Below are 15933 nucleotides of genomic sequence, written 5' to 3'. Positions count from 1 at the left end.
ATAGTGTAATGGAAACACATCTGCCCCCAAAAGTCCCTCATTTTCCCTGCGGTTAAAAGCCATGCAGGAAGTGGTGAATGCTGTGGAACATCAAGAATGAAACTATAAAGAAAAGATTTTTAAGTTAGAACAACTTTCCAACAACACCTAAGGATTTCATCATTTTCTGTTAGTCCACTGGATAGGAAAACTGTAGTTTTTCAAGGATCCTCTAATTCATTAGCTCTGAATGTATAAAATGGTTCTGTCCACACAATTAAGTGAATTTTGAGGCAGCTACCTTAGAAATACTATTATTGGGAAGTGAAAAACATTTTGCACAAAGCCCAGACAATACAGGACAGTTTTTCTTCTTTCAGCTCTCCAAAAGGAAAAAAATAAAAAACAAAACAAAACCCCTGGATAATCAACATCAACTACTGACCTGCATTTCTTATTTTTAAGGATACTTCAGTGACAGAGTGAACATTAGTTTATAGAAGAAAATGATACATAATAGAATTAGAATAGAACATCTTTCATTCTAAGAATTTTAAAATATTTTCCAATGAACTGTCTGGGCAGTTTTCCATACATACAAAAGGACCAGTCAGAGTAAAAATACAAAGTGGAATCCCAATTTAAGTAGGCTGAATTATCCGTATTTATAAATATCCTTAGTAAAACAGGTAGCACATTTGAACTTTAAGTTAAGCCCATTCAATTGTCATGCCCAATGAAAAGTAACTACTTTAAAATAATCCACACTGACTAGCACCTAACAGGCATATTCTTCACAGCTTCTTGTAGCAAAAAGCATAAAATAACATTGTTGAAAAATGCAATACTTAATTCCTCACGTTATTTAATATGATGTTCTGTGTAATACTTTTGCACTTTTTTCCATGTTAAAATATGAAAAATTAACTGAATTCTTTTCTCAGATTCCAGAAATTTTAACATGATCTCACTTGCATTTTTTATGGATGTAGATCCAGTGAATTCAGTGGAGATACTTCTGACTCACAACAGCATCCAGGCACCTACTGACAGAGGTGTGTGCTTCGTGTCATTTGAAATAGTCCTTTGATTACAAAAGAAAGCTTTAATATAAACAGCAGCAGCATCAAAGCAAAAATCAAGATTTTGCTGACTATAAAACAGAAGCTTTTAACAGCAGCAATGTATAACAACTAGAAATGCCCTTTCAGTACAAGTATTGCATTCACTTACTTTTCCTGATACATGTGGGCCAGTCCTGAAACATCCTGAAAGGATTTTTCTCACCTTGTCTTACAACCCTTTATACATGCCTTGTTGTAGACAACAGAACACATTTTATATTTTTGGGGTGTGTGTGTGTGTGTTTTGTTTTAATTCTTGTCCTGACCTACAAATGAAAAACTTTACTTAAAAAATTAGTGTCTAGATACTGTTTTATATTGGTTCATATAGAAAGGCCATGATTGCAGTAAAGGATTTGGACTGTCTGACTAAAGCTGAGATACTTCAAATAGCAAAAATGCATCAATACTACTTTATACTGTTGAATTGTAGTCTCCCTCATTAACAGCTAAATTAAAGCTAACAGTATTAACTGAAAAAAATCAGAACAGTTTTGTTTAAAAGTTTTTCATATATATCAACAATGTAAGTATTCATCATACCAGGAAATCAGGACGCAAATTTTTAAGACTTCTTTTGAGCTCAGCTAGAAGCAAGTAAAAATAACAACTCTGGAGCCTGTCTGTAGAGAATTATTATTCCAATATTTTTAAAAATGTTAGTAATTAAAGAGCCTTATATCCAACAGGGAGTCAGAGATGAGGGGTAACCTTCTGGAACCAACTGCTAACGTGTAGTCCTGTCAGCTACCTCACAAAGCCAGTTACCTCAGTCATGTGTGAGGCTTTATTTCTGTTGGTGTTATCTTTATTTACTCTGTAGGTGTTGTAAGAAAGGTCCCAAATTTCCCAAGCTGAATAAGGCCTATCCATTCACACTTGAATACAGAATTATTGCCCTTGCCCCCCAGACCTTGTAAACAGGAACTATTTGGGCATTTTGACAATAGGCAAAAGCCCCTGATTCTTTGTTTCTTTTTTCCATGTTTATACCTTTACCAAATTCCCTACATGTTTGCACTGTTTGACTGAGAATAGCACACGGCATTGCAGCAAGGGATTAGTGTAGTTATTAACTGATGTGCACTGTGAGCTGGGCAAATGATGCTTTAAATTCATTGATTTCACCAGAAGCTTCATAGTCTCAAGCCACGTGGTCTGAACCACTTTCCTACCACATCTTGGACTGCAGGTGCAGCTTCCAGGTGACAGCAGTGCTTTTCCCCTCATCTTTTAAACCGATTTTTAAAAATGCACTTCTTTGTTTTGTTTTTGCTTCATAGGCTTCGAAATACAATTTCCAAGGCAGGTAAAATGATCTTTAGAGTGATGTCTTTACAAAATATGCCTGAACACACTGGTTTGTGTTTGCCTAGACTTTCCTTGTGGCATGAGGTCAGGGTTCCACAGGGAAGCAGTGCTGGTGTGTGACACTGCAGCAGGGAGCAAAGAACAAGGCACAGTTTAAAATTCAGAGCTCAGGTGGCTGCTGTGTTCTTGCCCTGGAAAAACTCTGGAGAGCTTCCTAGGAAAGGACAACTGATTCTGTAGCCTTTAGTAAGGCAACATTTTTAGTTATTCCAGATCATGAGTTTCCAAACTTAGGGTGGTTACCTCTCTTCTCTCTTTTTCTGTGTCTGGATCAGAGGGGAGTCACAAAACTTTTCTGTTGCAACACGGGGTCAGGAGGTGTCAAAGGTTGAGGCCTTGCTTCAGAAAATGCAGGCCCAAGACCAATCTCCAAACCATGCCACAGGACTCTGGTGGAGATCCTGATCTTTTCACTGCTTTCAATAAAATTTCAAAAGTAAACAGATTAGGCTATTCAGTAATCCTCTGCTGATTCACTGCGTTTGTAAGCTGGTTTTTTAAAGGTTTGCTTAAAAATGCAGAAAAGTAATTTTTTAAATGTAGTTTTAAATTTATTCTAAATAGAAAGATAGCTAGTAGGGCTTTCAATTTTATCAATTATAAATGCAATATATGGTTGGGGTTGATATTTCTAAATATTATTCTTTCTATAATTAATGACATCTTTTTTCTGAAGAAAAATTAATTTTTATTACAAACATATCACCTACTTTTTATCTTCTGTAAATTTCTTTTTTCATCTCAGATAGCAAGATAGACTGATTCCAGCTATTTAATTATTAATGCTCTGGATACACAGTGCACTTCAGGAGTATCAGCTCTGAGGCCAGCACCCCAAGCTGCACGCAAAATTGCTGGGAAAACCAGGGTGAGGGAAAGAGATCAAATTTTTATAACACAGATGTTTAGGAAATCTATCACTGTTTTGTCTAATCATCCTTCATTTAAGTAACACATACAAAATGAACATACATTTAAAGTTTAAAATATATGCATGATATCTATAGCAGCAGAAAATTGTCTGTTCTACTGCACACCAGAGACAAACAGGAGCTCTTTCTGCAAGCTTATTGATGGGAAAAATGTGAATAAAAATATTGTATGAGGAAGGCCTACAGAAGCATAACTGTGTTCTTTAACACTGCTCATTAATCATTTAAATAGTGTATTAATTCCATAGCTAGGTTATTGGTGCTAGAAGGAATGCAAGTGAATTTTATATATCCTCAGTAGAGAGCCAGATAGATTCTATTTTAAAAAATAATCTAAAAATAGCTGATTAACAAAGTGTGATACATAAAGCACATCTTACTGGAAGTAGCTGTACAAAATTACATTTTAATTTAAGAGCTTTAAAGTAACAGCTGGTAAGAAGCAACTGTGGTAATTCAGCAGAGCTGATCTTTGCTGCTGTTTGGATATAAGTGTTTCTCTTTTCCCTTAAAGCAAGATCCTCACACTGATCCACTTTCTCATGTCTGATTCTCTGCTCTTTCATTCTCAGAATACTAGAGAAGAGACGACAGGAATTAAACCAATCCAAATCTGACAACTAGGAAGATTGGACAGGTCTGTAATGTATTCACAAAGTACTAATATACTGTAGTATAATTTTAAAAATAAAATATTTCTATAGTTATTTTTTTTAATTGGCTTATGAAAAATTAACTTTTCACAAATGCTGCTTCTGAACAGTATTATTTAACGGAAAATAGTAGCAAAAAAGCATATTTGCACCATGTTTCTGACCTAAGCTCCTCCAAATCAGATTTCAGTCTTAAACAAGTGAGGAATTTGTTGCACTGAGGTTTGGATACATCGTATTTCATTTGTGTTGCGATTATATTGCTATAAAATATAAAATGTGAGAATTCTATAGAAAAATCTTGATAATTCATCCTGAAATTCATTTGCATAAATGTACAGATCCTGCATATAGTCAAATAATAAATCACATGCCAACAACTTTGCTTTACCAGTGTGTCACTTCTCACTTCAGCTGAATTTCCAGGCCTTTTTGAAATACTCCAATTGATTCAGTCTGCATAGGTCAACACTTAAAATTAACTTGACTGCAATGACAATGTGACCACAATGTGGATGTCTGAATGTTTATGTGTAGCTTAAGTAGATGATTAGCTGGCATTAAATGTCAAAACTATGACAGACACGTTTACACCAACTGAGAGGATGCTCCTGCATGTATGTTGTGTGAATATGCTGTATATGTGAAGCATTGTATAAATTACATTGTGTGAGTATCATGTGTTCATTCAGTGTTAAATATCTGTGCAGTATATTATTTGGAACCACGAGAAAGTTCAGTGCATCTACCAGTGTTTTCAACACTTTCTAAAATCCCATGAGGAAAGTACAGCTATGTAACTTTTAAGTAAAAATAATACTTCCATTCTTTAGGATATTGATACCAAAATGTAAATAGTAACATGAACTTAAACAGTTCTACCAAGCTCAGGTTTCTACTGCCTTACTTACAATAATATATTCCACAAATTTTACCAGTACAAAAATGAGCAGTCTTTAAATTGAATCATGGAGACACACACAGACACACATAAAGAAACAGCTCATTCAAGAGATACATTTCTGCTGAATACTTTGTGAGCAAAAAAAAATGAGGTGGGGATTGACAATACAAACGCTACCAGTGGTTAAAAATTTTTTTCAAGGTTTAAACTGCCTCTCTTTTTTAGGGACCATCTTTTCTCCCAGTTCACCTGTATTGCATGGCTACCCTTTGAAAGTGACTTTTTCTTCAGCTTTTGCTGGCTTTTTAAGAGAAAAACACCACCAAGAGTTAAAAAACCTTTATGTTTAACTTTCGGAATGATTGTATTTTCTATCCACTTTTTATTTCTGAAGACAACATTAAAGTGAGAACTTGATTATTTATTTAAAGTGTATAATAGCCCTTTACTAAGTGCAGCAGTAGTTTACTACTAAGTTTACTGTCCAGTGTAAGAGCCATAATGTGCTGTTTTCTTTTGCAGAACAAAGTGACCACCAAAAGCGGGACTTTGTGGGCCAGTTGGATAAAACATAAGCTCATCTCGCCCCCAAAACCCCGACTCTGGAACCACAGCCTTCCAAGATTCAATTTGTAAGTAAAGTATCTTTGTAAGATATGCCCAATCAACTGAGTCATTGCTTCTAGAGTGGGTAACTTTCAAACTAATCAGAAGAGAATGTTATAGAGCAGTTGCAATACACCCTCCTTCACTTTCTGGACAGCAAGAATTGCTAACAGACACTAATTAATTTTATTAAAATTTTATGATCTATTTATCAAGCAGGTAAGAAGAACCTTTTCTAAGTGTCTATAAAATGACATAGAATAAGTTATTAGACCCAGCACCCAAAATATCTATTAAGATTTCTTCTCAAAGTAAATAACTAGTTACTATTTATCTGTTTCACTGTATTTCAGACTAAAGTTGACACATTATAGAGAAATGTCTGTCATTATTCTAAATTTGTTATTTGTACAATAAACTAGAAATTATTTTCACTTGAAAACAGGTCTCTTCCTACTAACAATGATAGTCCCAAGTATTCAGTTCTACATCATCTTACTACCCTCAATATTATATTTCATAAGATCTTGTTTCAAAGATGAGAGGATAAGTAGAAATTCATGGACAAAAGGAACATATATTCTAAATCTTCACTTTATAATTGCAACTTCTAAATTGCAATTATATATATATAATTGCAGCTTCTAAATAAGATCCATGTTAAAAGCATTATAGTTTACACTTGGATGGCTGAAGTAAGTTAATGCTGTCAGTTACTTTAAAAGAAATTAATTACTGTCCTTGAAAAGCCACTATTACATTCATTCTGCTTTTGATAGTCAAAACGCGGAGCCGAAGAATGCTGTCCTAGCTGAACTGCTTTATAATCACCAAATACATCCTGAAAGGAAAGCGTAGAGAAGTTGATGGAAATTCTCGCTAAGTAGAAATGTTTAAATAATTCCTCTTTCTACAGACCATACATTTTAACTGACTTATTTATGGCTGTGATGATTTAGGAGATTTTTCTGGCCATGCTTTCACACGAGCAGATCAGACGGTGCGCATCGACACCCCTCCGCACGCGCATTTGTAGTTATTTGTGCCTGGCCAAAGTCGCCGCAGAAGCCACGCGGAGGCAGCGGGACGGGACCGGCGGCCGGCCACGGCGGGGAGCGGCCACGGCGGGGAGCGGCCACCTGTGGCTCCCGAGGGTGCCGGCACGGCGGCGATCCGCCCGGCGCGCCCCCTCCGCGGCCTGCGGCAGGTGGGCGCGGGGCCGCGCCGGGAGCTGCCCGGGGCCGCGCGCCCGGCGATGCGCGGCCCCGCGGCGCCGCCGCTCCCGGGGCGCCTTTCCGCGGCCGCGCCCGCACGCCCCGGTGCCCGCCCGGCGCGGAGCCGCCCCATCCCCGCGCAGGGCGCGGCCCCGGCTGCCCGCGGAAGGGGGCGCGGGGCGGCGGCCGCACCTGCGGCCTCGGCGAGGAACGTCGCGGCGCCGCGCTGCTCCCCGCGGGCGGCGCGGAGCGGGGGCGCGGAGGGAGAGCGCAACTCACCACTTGTCAGTGCCCGCGGCGGTGCCCCCGCGAGCCGGGAATGGGAATGGATCAGCGCCCGCAGCGAGCGGGGATCCCGAGCACAGGGAGCCGCTCTCCGGGCAGGTCCCCGTTCTTGAAAGGAGACAGCCCTCCGGTCCTCGCTCCGAGCCGGCTCCTTCCGTTGGCAAAATCCTGACTCATTACATAAAAAGATCACCCTGCCAGGCGCCCTGAAACATTTCTTCATCACGGTCACGCCACAAGCTAAACAAGAGGCCACATCAAGGGGAGGGGGAGAGGGGAAACGGAGGGGGGAAAAAAATCCAGAGGTTTTTTTTTTCTTCTTCTTTCATTAAGATCCTCTTCCTTGAAAAAAGGGGGCAAAAAAAAAGTGCAGGGAGAGAAAAAGAAAGAAAGAAAAAAAAAAGAGCAGCCGCCAGGAAAAAAACTAGAGAAGATTCACTCATTGTTGCCACAAAGACACCTCTCCCCTTCCCACTCCTTCTCCATGCTCATTCCTCCAACAGTGCTACAAAGACGTGCAGTCTGCGCCGGGAGTTGTGAGCCCGAGCCGTGAGCTCCTCAACTCCGCGGGGGCCGTGCCAGGAGACCCGGGGCGCACAGTCCTCGGAGAGGAGGTGTGGTGAGTCTAAGACCGTCCGAAAATTATTTTTTTCCTAGAAACTACCACCAAATATAGTAACAGGGAAGGGGTATTCCTAGAAATTCGGGAGACGTCAGAAAGGGAAGATTTGTGAAATTCAGCTTCACTTCCTGCAGAGGGCTCCTAGCACAGGGATAAAAAAAAAGGCAATAAAGTGCTTTTTATGCTTCTCTGATCAGATAATGGTTAAAAAAAAAGAGTGGTAAAACACTTAACTCCGATACAATCTAGTAGTTTCATATGGGAAGAATGCTAATCAGGAACCTTCTTTCCTCGTTTTCTACTAATGTTTATTAGATGTCTATCGCCTGTATATATTTTTTCCACATCTTCATATCAGACCTATGCACGCAATTAATAAAAGCAATATGCATATGAGTGAAAAATGGGCCAAATGATAACTCTCCCACATATCACAGAAACATTGAATATTTGTGTGTTATTTTAAACAGGCTTTGCTGTTTGCATCTTTCATGCTACACTGATGTGAATAATTCATGTCCCCACTGTAGCTGTGTGCAATATTGTTACTCGCATGAATTGGAATTTGTAGGTTGGCTTTTATTTAAGGGCCTCAACACTGAGTAGTGCTGAGCACTGTCAGTCCCCATGGACTTAATGGTATCTTAGGCTCTTAATTAATTCAGTTCAGCAATTCACAGGATCAGGCCCTGACCGACAAACGCAGAGCTACACGCTGTCAGGAGCCACATTATTCCTCATGTGTCTCCTAAATCTGTGTTTGCTTTGTGCTAGTGTCTAACACCCAATCCGTTCTGACTCATATCTTCTTTAAAAACACTATTTGATACATTTCGTAGGAAGCAGAATTGCATGTTTGCAAAGCAGAGATGAATGAAGACGTTATTATATGCTGTTAATTATATAAAGATGTCAGTGCATTTGTAATAAAGCATTATTTATCCAGGAATAGCAAAGGTTGCTATAAAAACCACAAAGCCAGCTTTTGGAGAAAGATAATAGATTTCAATCTATGCAACTCTTGCAGGTTAATTGGATTTCCTTAATGAAATTCTCCTCAGCCACATGAAATCCTTGGGTTTGTTCTTTGAATTTCATTATGACTTGCAGAGTCTTCTCTGCCCCTAAATCAGATGCAATGAAAACACTGGAGTTGGCTTCACTTCAGTGTTTTATGAACACTCACATTTAATCAAAACTTGGTTACAGACACCTTGTCTGTCTGCAGTTTTGAAGGGGAATTAGCAGAGTTCACCTGACATTCGAGTGTGCTTTGACTCCTAAGTATGTTTTAACTGTTATTGCAGCGCTCAGTAAACAATTGCGTCAAAATACAGACGCAGGTCTCACCAACGTGCACCCACAGTGTTTCGTTAGCAATAATGCCTGGTTAGAAGTAGATTTACTTAAAGTAATCTCCTGGAATTCAAAACAGCTCTAGTTAATTGCAAAAAGGCCTTTTTAATCTGGCTGGCTTACTTATGGCACACTGCTCCACTCTGCCTGTCACTCTCATTTCCTGAGTGAAAAAGTGAATGGCAGCTTCAAGCTCAGGATCTTTTAATCATGAAAATAAATGGATGTGCTGTCCTCTGTTGGTCATACTGGTTGTCACAAGCAAAATTCAATTAAAAAGGCAGCAAGACGCTGTTATAGTGACAAAATAAAGAATATGAAGCTAAATTAAATTTGCTTCACCTTCTGAATTCACCAATATCACTGCACAGTGTAAGGGATTTTTTAAATTTTTTTTAATTATGCAGTGATAGAAACTGGATTAAATGGAGGGGACTCATTTCACATGACTGTAGTACAGATTGTGTCCTGGGATTCCCCAGCCCCTGGGTTCTGGTTTACCCTTTGTGCCGGGTGCCACAGGGATGTGCAGGTGCCAGAGAGCCAGGGCTGCAGGGGGTGCAGTGCTGCCAGGCATGGGGCGAGGGAGCCAGTTTGGGGTTTAAATTTCACATCCCGTGGTGCGGTCTGGGGACAGGGCCATGTGTGCTGGTCAGTGCTCAGTGTGAGCTCAGTGTGCTGTGGTGCCGTGGCAGCTGGGCAGCCTCTCGGGGCACAGTGGCAATGGCAGCCTGGCCTTTGCTGGGGTGTATGATGCTCATTCCTGCTTGGCCTCTGCCCTGAGCCCTGCTCTGTGGAAATGCCCTGCTCTGAGCACTGCTGCTAAGCCTCGCCGGCTGCTCAGTTCAAGAAGAATATGTAGCATCTGCAGAGGACTGGGGGAATTGTAGCAAGGATGATTAGAGGTGTAGAGAATGTGGCCTGAAAGGAGAGATTTTTAAATTTGGGCATTGTGTTGTCTAAAAAGAAGAAAGCTGAAGGCAAATAGAGTAACAATTTCAAAAAAGTTTAACATCAGGTAAATTAATCCATTGTGGCAGTAGACCCATGTGATATATCAATTATTTCTACCTCTTAACTGCTGCTGGAGTTACTATTTCTGGGCTACACGTTTCTCCTAGGCTGTGTGTGCACAGATAGTTTTGTAATTACAAAATTAATTTCAAGTAAATAGCCACAAGACATGTCTAAAAATGTTACTTAGCAACATTGTTATCACACTAATAGTTTAGCAGTGTTATTCAACAAAATGTAAGTTCTGTCTGCAAACTGTGGAAAAACAGACTGTGTCATCTGATTTCTGTGTCATCTAACACAGACTCACAGGCCTCAAACCATCGTTAAGAGGGTGAGACACAGACATAGAGCTCTTGTGCATACCTGGCTTTGTCCTATAAATATACTATTTCTAAAAAACAAGCAAGAATTTATGAAAGCTTTACTCATCAGTGGCAAGGTGGCTCATCTCCACCCTCCTTGAGAGGCTTATCCCTGAGGCTATAGTAAACAGAAAGCAGTATTTATCAGATACGTGTTTTGTCCTTGAGTTTGCTTTTTGCATACCTATGAAGGTAGTTTCAGGGACATGGGGGTACTTCACCGTCCTTTGTATCCATAAGTAAAAATATCTAAGAATATTTACAAAATCCAGTGTAAATAGTTAAGGACATTTGTTTCTGTTCATACAATAAACGTACAGTTTATATTCCTTACAACAGTGGTGCAGAACATGAGAGGAAGATGTGTCAGGAAGAGAACAAAATTGATTGTTTGGACACAGCGATCAGTAAAATTTCAAATGGTAAGTAAATATCAAACATGAATCAATAAAGATTCCCTTCAATTAGTAATTCTGTTCCTATTTACACTGTTAGGATGGGTTTAAGTACTATCAACCCTTAACTGTGTGTGCGGGTTTGGTGCCTGGTCCCGTCAGTGTCACCGAGTTGGAGCTCCTGGCCAGTGCGGTCCTGCTGGATCAGCTGTGTCCAAAGCATCCGGTGTTTGTTTCACCTGGAGCAGGGGAGCACTGCTGGGCTCCTGTGAGTGCAACCACCACACCCTTTCCTTACCCATTTCCAGCGTCACAGGGAGTTTTTTTTCTATTAAAAATTAGAAACATACACGCTAATCAGATTGCAAATAATAATTTTAAGTGGTTAGTGATACAGATGAAGAAACCTCATTGTTTACTAATCAGAAGATGGAACCAAATTAATAAATACTTAATTACATGGTGGCAGGGTGGGGGTGATCCAGTGAAAGGGAGCTGGGGGCTGATCTTGATAGCTGCAGCCTCTCTAGAAGGCTCTCTGCAAACAGGAGCTTGAAGGAGCTGGAGGATGTCTTTAAACAAGACCCTGCAGAGGCTCCTGGTGCTCCTCCCAGGAATGACTCCATGTTAAGGTGGACACCAGCACCTGCCTCAAGGCTGCTGTGTAGAAAAGGCGCGTGACACGACTTGCACTCGGCCTCAGCAGTCACCTTGGCCTTTCACGTTTCAAAGTACTTTTTATTTCTTCAGGCTGAACTGAGGGTCTCTTGAAAACAGCATTAGGCTCAAAGAAAACACGAACAAAACGTTTCTCTTGGCGCAGATGTGAGGAGGGCGGTGGTGCAGCCGCTGAGGCATGCGGCAGGGCAGGGATACCTGCGGTGGAGGCAGCGGCGTCAGGACACGGATCAGAACCATTCGCTGGGGCCGGGGGAGGCGCTGCCGCCGGTCAGAGACCCTTGGCTGGGGGAGTCAGGGACGTGCCCGGTGCCAACGGCTCTGCCATTGCCGGGTGCGCTCGGCGGCCGGAGCTCTGCGGAGCCGCCACGCCCGCTGTGCCCGGTGCTGGGCGGGCGGATCCGGCTGCGGCCGCGGCTCCGCCTTCACTTAAAAAGAAAGGGGACAGCTCCCCCCAGCGCGGATCCACCAAGGCACGGACGGGGTTCGAACCCGTGATCTTCGGTTTACGAGACCGACGCCTTACCACTTGGCCACCGCGCCTGCGTTAAGTACTCCTCCCGACGCCTTTCTATCGCTGGCGCCACTCCCGCGCACCCGCCCACGGCCCGCCCTCGCGCGCGCCTGCGCCGCCACCTGCCGGGGGCGCGCCGCCCTGAGGGGCTGAGGGGCGGAGCGGGAGGGAGGGGCCGGAGCCGGAGCTGCCCTTGGGCTCGTTCTGCCTCTCTTTGCGGGTCCCGGGTTCGCTCTCCTTTCTTCGCTGTCTCTCACGCTCTCCCGCTCTCCGAACTGCCAAGAGCCTCCTCTCCGCCTGTGGAGGCGTTCTGAGGGCAGTGCCCTCTGCCCAGGCCGGCCCCGGGGCCGTGAGGGTGCGGTGCCTGGAGATGGCACTCGAGGGGCTGCATCACATCGGCCACAACGGCCTAGAGAGGGGGAAAAAAGCGGGATTAAAACTTTCTTCCTCCGAGAAGAGAAGCAGGAGTGCAAAACCCTTGAGATAATTAAATGGTAAATACTAAATTAAACACACTTACTGCCTGGTAGCTGTTCCCTCAGAAAACTCAGTGTTGTGAAATGCGGAAAAGATATTTTCTAGACTGGATTTCCTAGATTTTTACAAGTGTGACCTGAAAACAAAGCTTTTAGTTTTTATTTAATGTTCATTGTGGAGGTCTGTTTCAATTCTCCATGAAACTTGCTCCACATCCAAGTTTTATATTCCTTTTGGTGTAGTTTTGGTTTCCTTGTGGAAGAAGCATGTGAACATATTACAGAGGTACCATTGCAAAGGTTGAGATCAGAGTTACTGGTTTGGTAGTGCTGTAATGCAGGTGGCATTAAAAGGTTGATACAGAACCAAAATAGTTTGGCTTGGAAGAGACCTTCAAAGGTCCTCTAGTTGAACCCCCCTGCAGTGAGCAGGGAAATACTTCTGTATCCTTTCGGGATGTTCTTTGAACTCTCCTCATGGAAAGGCATGCTTGATGCCTTGACTGTATGAAAACATTTTAGTTCTTTAAAAGTTTATCATTTGTTGGTTTGTGATAACTCTATGCCTGCCTGTGCTTAAACAGAGTGGTTTGAATTAGCTTGACCTGCAGTGAAAAGTGTTTAATTTAAATTACCTTACTGGATAGTCAGCCCTTGTTAAGTGTGTTAGCTGCTACCTTGAAAAAGCTGCCCCAAAAGTGACCTAATTTTCCAGTCCCTATGGGCATAACTGATGGCCTGGCCAATCCTAACGCTTGCTGGAATTTATCTGCTAGTTTTGTTCATCACATGCCCTCATCTGGACTATGGAAAGCTGGGAAGTGAGAATAGCACTGTTGTATTCTGCTTTTGTCTTGTCAGTGTAATCACTGCAGCATTTCCAAGTGTGATGGTGTGTAGGAGTGGGTGCTGCCTCCCTCAACTCTCATACCTGTAACGTTTGTGAATGGGGTGACCTCAGAGAGCCACTTCTCTCCCCTGGCTGAAGGAGTTAGTATTGCCAAGCTGCAGCAGGAGGGAGTTGTTTAAATCAATCATGTTTGATTGATGATATGCCATTTCTGGCCTAATTGCTTATTACAAAACATGCTCTTTTATGTGCCATACTTGCCAATTGTGACTTGCCATCACAGTTCCTGTGCAGCTCACATCTGTGCTTATTAATGTTTTTGGATCCTTGTGAGCTGAGAGGTACTTCTGTGCTGATTGTGAGGGCTGTTAGATTTGTTGGTGGAATTCATGTGGGTTTTATGTCTTCAAATACACTATATTTTAATAAATGTATTTGCTTGACAATGGGAATAGTATTTAATGGTAAATCAAGTTCTATTGATCAAGTTCATCCTTATGGAGAAATGGAAACTTCAATTTGAATTCATAAATATCTTCTAACTAGATTAAGAGGAAATACTTGATTTGGTTTAAAAAAATTTGTCTACTCTCTGAGCCTAACTTCCTTAGTGTGTCTGGAGAAACTGTTCCTGCCTAAACAAAGTGCTGTTTAATGGTGAGCTGATTTATTGCAATAGTTTTTATAATTAAAAAAGTTAACTTGATTTTAAGAGGTGTAATTGCCTTTTTGGTGTCTGGATACTTTTGTTTGGAAATGCCTTTTATGCTGGCCCTTTCCCTTGTTTGAGCTCGGTGTGAAAGCCCTTCCTCCGTGCTGAATCCTCCTCGTGCATTAAGGGCTGGTCTCTTCTGACACACAAGCTTCTTTTAAACACAACATGGCTTTTCAAAAGGGAAGTCTGAGAGGACTCTATTGCTGAAAAGATACTTTCAGAGATTTTGTTGCATGGAGAAATAATCACCCGATGGGTTTTTTTTTCTTTCTTTCTTTAGCCTTACACATATGAGATGGAGGTGTTGCTTTAGGAGAGGCTTTGGTGTCTGTTTTCATGTGCAAAACCAGGCCCTTCAACACATTCCCTGACTTTTCTGAGATACAGGGGAACAATCCTATTTATGTAGGTTTGGTTCTATAGCGTTTTATAAAGACTTGCTATGGGATGTTGAGTTTTATAAAGATTTGCTATGGGATGCTGAAGAGCTGGAATGCTCCTCACTTGCAGTTACTTGAGCTTTGACTTGGTCTTAGCTGTATAAGAGAATGTTTCTCTTCACTATTTTAGCTTCTAATCCACAGTGCTTGTCTCGGAGAGGTTCTAGAATGACACAGTAGATGGCAGAGTGGCCTTGCAGTCCTTTTTCTGCAGAGAAGACTGGAGACTCAACTTCAGGTAATTTTTTTACATAAAGAGAAGCATTTATCTTAGAATTTCTCATTACATTTATGGATAAACACTTGAAGGAAAAAACCCCAAGCCCTGGCTGTTGGCTCTGAGAAGCTCTAGTTTGTTACTTTGATTTTTGCATTAGGAGTGTCTTGGTAAGGTTGCAGACTATGAAGGTGTGGGGAAATCCATGTGACTGTGACTTCTTTGCCACCAAAGAAACAGCTCCTGCTTGAGACAGTACAAATCCTCTAAGAAATATGTCCCTCTAACAACATCTGTACAATAAACAACAAACCAACAGGCAGGAGCTAAATGGCATTGAATGTGGTAAAGACAAATGTGGTGATGGCCATCTGTAGAGCATGTTTGAGTAAATTGAGTTTTTATTGAAAATCAAGGTTTAGCCTGTGGAAAAAGTTCACTCAGCATAATCATAAGTTTCATCAAGCCTTGTTTTGTGTTTACATCAAATATGAACACAGCTGGTGAAGGAAGGTTATGTGTTTATATTCTTTGTCACTGTAAAACAATCAAACCCCCAGCCTGTCAGCTGGCATCAAAACAAGTGCTTTAATCTGTGCTATACTCCAGCTGTAATTTCTTTAATGCACAAATACATAGTTGAAAAGTGCTGCACTTGTCTTGCAATCTTTGTGTTTGGTGTGTGGTATCTAAGGCAAGTTTGTGGCACATACAGTCTACAAACTTTTACAATGGTTAAAGTTCACAGAGAAAAGGTATTTTATTAAATTTACAGTGTTAATTAGTAATTTTTAATTTGTTCAGTTTTACTCAATTACTACTTACTACTTTATAGGGTTTTTAATGTTTGGCCAAGTTCTGATGTCATCAGTGTAGAACAGACTTTAATAAGGAAAGGGCGGGTTAGTACAGGACTGCCTTCACAGGGGGAAGTATAACACTAAATATTTAAATGAAACAGCTTCATCCTTAAAAGAAGCTTGTGCAAACAGCTTATAATTCATTCTCCTGAAGAAATGCATTCAGGTGTTCTAGAAGCTGAGCAGAATGCAAATCAAAAATACAACATCTCACAACCCAACACATCTTGAAAACCTTGGAAGAATTTGGGAAAGTCATGTATTAAAGTGCATTACAAGAGGTTTGTAGTGAGAGGACAAAGGGGGATTGGATTCAAACTGGAAGAGAGTAGGTTTATGTTGGGTATTAGGCGGAAGCTCTTT

The 15933-nt window shown here is 41.3% G+C and overlaps 1 non-coding gene across 1 annotated transcript; it reads right to left on the bottom strand.

Annotated features, from left to right (window-relative positions):
* Window positions 1-11969: 11969 nt before the first annotated feature.
* TRNAT-CGU (transfer RNA threonine (anticodon CGU)) lies at window positions 11970-12041 on the bottom strand. The gene has a single exon. It is a non-coding gene; the product is annotated as a tRNA-Thr (tRNA).
* Window positions 12042-15933: the final 3892 nt, after the last annotated feature.

This window comes from Sturnus vulgaris, chromosome 16 (genome assembly GCF_052056855.1).
Source record: "Sturnus vulgaris isolate bStuVul1 chromosome 16, bStuVul1.hap1, whole genome shotgun sequence".
Taxonomy (NCBI): domain Eukaryota; kingdom Metazoa; phylum Chordata; class Aves; order Passeriformes; family Sturnidae; genus Sturnus; species Sturnus vulgaris.
Note: the sequence above shows the minus strand (reverse complement) of the source record. Positions and strands in the feature narration are given on the sequence as shown.